Here is a 5,710-nt window from a genome sequence, read left to right as displayed (position 1 = left end):
GGGGATTTTTCTGGTATTATGGCTCAGTTAAAAGTCCTTGGATCACGGGGATGTTTGAACATCATTGAGATTGGTAAAAACTATGGGGATTTTTAAAGTTGGGCAGAATGTATTGCATTTTACATCATGGATAGATAGGGGCCAGAGGCAGAATGGGGTGATTTGATTCAGGTGCCCCCCATAAACTTAGGTTTTCTGAATGCTAGGTCCCAGCTGATGAAGATTTAGGAATTAATGCTTCCTTGAGGCAGAGTATTGTTGGGGCAGGCTTATGGGTGCCATAGCCAGTGTCCCCTTTCCAGTGTTTGGCACACTCTCCTGTTCCTGTTGTCCACATGATGTCGTCCAGGGGATGATGTCCAGCCTCTGTTTATGCCATCATGGAGTTTCCCCTTGAGTCTGTCAACCAAGATAAACCTTTATCCCACAAGTTGCTCTTGGTTGGGAGATTCCTTCCAGCAATGCGAACCTGACCGTGACAATGGGTAATCACAGAATGATACATACCAAGTAATTCAGAAGGAAAATATGTCCATAAATATCGAAGGCTCATGAAGGAGTAGAGAATGGATTAGAGTCATTTGGGAAGAGAGAGGCTGATAAAAGAGAAAAGCCTTTCCAACTCAACAGTCACGTACAAGGGAAGTTCAGGTATGGATCCTCCTCAACTGTTCCAATTTCTATGCTGTACCTTGTGAACTGTGCCTTGTGAAATGATGTTGGACACATATTAAAATGTATATATTACAGAATTACAATAATACACATACAATTACTCCCCAAAAGTTGGCCCCTAAGGAGTAGAGATGTCTTATATTTAAAGTAATCCCCTCTTATCCAAGGTTGTGCATTCCATGGTTTTATTTATTCATACCAACCAAGGTCTGAAAATATTAAATGGAAAATCCCAGAAATGAACAATTCGTAAGTTTTTTATTATTTTATTTTTGAGAGCAAGACAGAGAGAAAGAGGGAGATAAAGAGAAAGAATGGGCGTGCCAGGACCTTTCAGCCACTGTGAACGAACCTCAGATGTGTGCGCCCCCTTGTGCACATGTGCAACATTGCATGCTTGCATCGCTGTGCGTCTGACTACATGGGACCTGGAGATTTGAACATGGCATTCTTAGGCTTCATAGGCAAGCGCCTTCATGGCTCAGCCATCTCTCCAGCCCAATTCATAAGTTTTAAATTCATTGTTTCTGAGTAGCATCATGAAATGTACCACCATTCAACTCTTTCTATTCCAGGACGGGACTCATTGCTATGTCCACAATATCCATGCTTTTTATGCTTTCTGGCCACTAGTCACTTAGCAATTGTCTTGATCTGACCAACCATTGCAGTATTAAGGTACTTAGTACTTAGTAAAGTACAAGGTTTGGTACTATCCTCAATTCCAGGAATCCATTGGGGGGGTGTCTTAGAATATATCTTCCAAAGATAAGGCCAATTAGTTATTTCCTAACCCTATAGACTGAAAATGACAATATAAACATGTTTCTTAGCTAGGCCTATAATTATATATATGATAATGATCATAGTTCAAGACCAGCCTGGACTACGTGGTAAGAACTCTGTCTGAAAACAAAACAAAGCAAAAGGTGCTTCCTAAAATTGTCATCCTAATTCACCTTGGGAGAAAATAACAACACATAAAGATGTATATATCACCAGGCATGGTGGTGCATGCCTTAGATCCTGGCACTCAGGAGGTGGAGGATCACCATGAGTTCAAGGCCAGCCAGAGACTGCATAGAGAATTCCAGGTCAGCCTGGGCAAGAGCAAGACCCTGCCTCACACACACACAAAATATGTATGTATCATTATACAAAACAGCTCACGATTAATCATGCACATGTATATAGCTACTGAAAACATGTACTGACTTACTGCTAGGCTACCTATCCATACATTGCTTACTGCTTAATCCACGTCCTCAGAAGTCATGAGGACACATCATTATTGTTGTTGCTCAGAGACCTAATTTGACCCCAGTATTGTGGGTGCCTCGACATTCAAATCTACCACCTCAAGTCTCAAACCCTAACCGTACCTTGACAAGGGCTCTTCTGGGTTTCTAAGTGACCCTGCCCTCTCTGCTTTCATCAGCATCGATCCCAATAACGCCAGCAATGCTGTGAAATATCAAGTCACATTCCCAGCTCGGCACGAGGCTTCTTCTTATCTATTTGCAGCCAGAATTCAGGTCTAACCTCTATCTTCCTGCCCCGTCCCTGGGACTTGTATTTTGGACGTTTCAGTAGGCATCTGCTTGAGTCAGCAGGGAGGAGTCTGTTCACGAATGAAATCTTGTCTCAGGAGTGTGTTGGTCGAATCCATCTTGGAATCTAAGAGCTGAGGAACGTGGCTGAAAAGGGTGGGACTTTCCCAAGAGGCTGTGATGGAGAACACACCCCTCCTGCCTGGAGGCTGCCTGCCAAAGTTGACTGGTTCTAGGTAAGTTCTTGGCAAACAAGGAGTGCTTCTTCCTGCTCTGAACCAGCGACCTGGAATGCCAGGGAGGCGTCTGTTATCTGAGGATGTTGCTGGGGCTCATTAGATTTTTTTTTTTTTTCCATTCAATCTCTGACTTCCTGAAGCCTTCTGCCCCGGCTCCTCCCCGGGGTGCAGCGATGGGCCTTCTCCCTGATATTGAAAAGTTCCTCCCAAGTCTCTCCACACGTGCCTCCGGATCAGGTTCTGTCAATGCAGATGCTCACAGCCTACGCTAGTCCCTGTGTCCTGTGACGTGTTCTGAGGAACTGGATCGTCATGCAGGAAGTCCTGTAGAAGGAAGGGGTTCACGCTTGTTGGCATCAAGAGCACATGATCCCAAAGTACTCCATACCATCTCCTGTTAATGAACACAGCAGAGCAGCTTAACTCCGTCTCTTCTTTCCTTCTCGTTGTCATGTTGTCCCCGTAACTCCTAGGACCATGTATGGATAGTCAGACTTCCTCACTAGATACCTGAGGACCATGTAGCTCCCTGGTGACAAAAGCAAGGAAGCCTAGACCTAGGATGCCAATTTCCGTTCTGGGATTCTCTCTTTCTTTTCTTAGAGTGTGTGTGAGGGAGAGAGAGAGAAAGGAAGATAGAGAGTTGGCACACCAGGGCCTCAGCCACTGCGATAGAACTCCAGATGCTTGCGCCACCTAGTGGGCGTGTGTGGCCTTGCGCTTGCCTCACCTCTGTGCATCTGGCTTACGTGGGATCTAGAGAGTCGAACATGGGTCCTTGGGCTTTGCAGGCAAGCTTCTTAACCGCTAAGCCATCTCTCCAGCCCATACTGGGATTCTTTCTGCCTCTCTTCCTCATTTTATTTCAATCTAAAATTGAAAAGTGCCTGCTACGTGACTTGGAGGAAGCAGGTTAATTGTCTTCACTCCCTCACCACAAACCATCCCACACAAACCATCTGTCCAGCCGTACCAAAATAGCACTGAAGCTTCCAGCTTTGCACCTTTGCTCCTACCCTGTTGCTTATTTGAACTGCCCTTCCCCCACCCTAATTCCCTGCTTAATGAAATTTAATCATTCTCTAATCCCAAGCTCAACTGTCTTCTCTTCTTCAGTGCCCTCCTGATGATAGCAGCAGGAAGTAAATTATCTCGCTCGGGGCACAGTTAGTAGAAAAAGAACAACTGTGGTGTCATCATGCTTCCCTTGAATGGTGGCCCTTTGCAGGTAAATTTTATCTTCCCACATAAACTGTGAGCCTGAAAAAGGCAGAACCGGTGTGTGCGTCTTAGTGTTCTCCATAATCTAGCCCAGGACATCAACTCAGGATCGCTGAGGGAAACAGAGGGAGGGTGGATAAGTCATTGTTGAGACTGGCATTCAGAACTCCAGAACCTTCTCTCCACATCCTTGCCTCCACGTCACACTGACAGCGATGTGGCTGCCGCCGCCGTGGCCAGCCTCATGCAACATGTCTGAAGACAGACTGTGTCATATGGTACAGCCTAATCCAACACAGACTGAGCCATCGGGATAAGTGGTCTGAGTGGCCGGACTTTACAACACCTGAACCTGGGCGGGAGTGGGGTGGCTTAGTGATTAAGGCCCTTGCCTGCAAAGCCTACGGTCCCAGGTTTGATTCCCCAGGACCCACGTAAGCCAGATGCACCAGGTCGTGCACGCATCTGGAGTTCGTTCGCAGCTGCTGGAGGCCCTGGCGCACCCATTCTCTCTCTCTGTCAAATAAATAAAAAATACAAAAGCGTGGGAATCCAAGAATCATCCTCTAAAGGTAATGCACACTGAGCCTTTGTACTATGTAATGACCTAACCTGTAGACATGGAATGGAGATGAGAACGCTGGCTACGAACCATCCAAGAGCAGGCTTGCGACGGAGGCAGAAGGCGGAGGTGCCGGTGAGGAGCTGCTCAGGTAACAAGGAACTTCCAATCACTTGCCTCCAAACAGGCCCGGAGGCGTGTGGTTCAGCGCAGAGGTTTTGTTCTGCCTGGCTCTGTGTTCTGGTTGCATCAGGGGCCAAACTGTCCAGGCCCACAGGGAAGACCCTGATACAACCTCTCCTTGCCCCCATATTTATCCAGCTGACTTTAAATCGATAAGAAGCACATATCCAAAGAATATAGGGGTGTACTGCTGATGACTGGATAAGTGTATATACTATGCTTATCAAACTGCCCAGTAAGCACTTCTCTTAATATTTGTACCCTTATATTAACACTACTCTCACTTGGGGTAGAGAATCTTCTTTTTCAGATGGCAGTGACCGTGGGATGACTCAGAAGGCATCATGGTGCTGGAAAGAAGTGACAGGAGTGCTCAGTACTGAAATATCTCTATCACACCTTCCAAGGCTCAGGGTCTAATGCGGAAGAGATGGTGGAAAGAACGTATGAGCCAAAGGAAGGATAGGACTCCTTACAACGTGCTCCTCCAGACACAAAATGGCCTGGATATCCACGACCTCACAGTGCCTGACACTACCTACACAAGACCATCATAAGAGGAGGAAAAGATGATGACATCAAAATAAAAGAGAGACTGATTGAGATGGGGAGGGGATGTGATGGAGAATGGAGTTTCAAAGGGGAAAGTGGGGAGGGGAGAGGAAGGGTATTACCATGGGATATTTTTTATAATCATGGAAAATGATAATAAAAATTGAGAAAAGAAAAAGAATATAGGGGTGTAGCAACACTAAATTGGCTCAGCCGGAGAGCTGTCTTGGTCCAGCCTTGTTTATCTGGGTCTGTTTACCTATCAAAGAGCGTGAGCCGCTCCTTGGGCAATAGCACAAGCCACAGGGAAACCCAGGAGTCTTAATCCCGTCTCACAGGCCATCCATTAACATCTCATTTCTTTTTTTTCTTTCTTCTTCTTCTTCATTTCTTTTTCTTTTTTGGTTTTTCATGGTCGGGTCTCATTCTAGCCCAGACTGACCTGGAATTTGCTATGTACTCTCAGGGTGGCCTCGAACTCACAGCAATCCTCTTACCTCTTGCTTTCCGAGTGCTGGGGTTAAGGTTTTTAACATCCCGTTTTTAACAGCAATTCATCCTATGTGTTTATTAATGAGAATGATTTGCATTGCTTAAATAACTTCTTCATCCAAGTAAGTATTCGGATATTAGATCAACATCAGTGTTTGGAAGGTGACACTTCTCTGAAGTATAAAAGGAATTCAACAAATCAAGAAAATATCAAAAGCCTACTTCCTACAGACACT

Source organism: Jaculus jaculus, chromosome 18, assembly GCF_020740685.1.
Source record: "Jaculus jaculus isolate mJacJac1 chromosome 18, mJacJac1.mat.Y.cur, whole genome shotgun sequence".
In the NCBI taxonomy this organism is placed as follows: Eukaryota; Metazoa; Chordata; class Mammalia; order Rodentia; family Dipodidae; genus Jaculus; species Jaculus jaculus.
Note: the sequence above shows the minus strand (reverse complement) of the source record.